Below are 243 nucleotides of genomic sequence, written 5' to 3' on the forward strand. Positions count from 1 at the left end.
GTATGTATGTATGTATTTTTTTTCTCAGTGAATTGGAAAAAAGGCACAAGTATTACTGCAGGTATATGCTAGTAAATGCAATTAATATACATGTGGATCAAGCCTGCTGTATCAGTGCTGTGTAATGAAACTTGTATCATATGCCCGGTCATATCAAGTAGTATATTTGTGCAAACAAGTACTGAGTGCAAATTTAAGATCTGTACGAGCGACACGTCCACTAGTGTAATGCTGCAGGAGTAA

The sequence above is a fragment of the Penaeus monodon genome, chromosome 22 (assembly GCF_015228065.2).
Source record: "Penaeus monodon isolate SGIC_2016 chromosome 22, NSTDA_Pmon_1, whole genome shotgun sequence".
In the NCBI taxonomy this organism is placed as follows: domain Eukaryota; kingdom Metazoa; phylum Arthropoda; class Malacostraca; order Decapoda; family Penaeidae; genus Penaeus; species Penaeus monodon.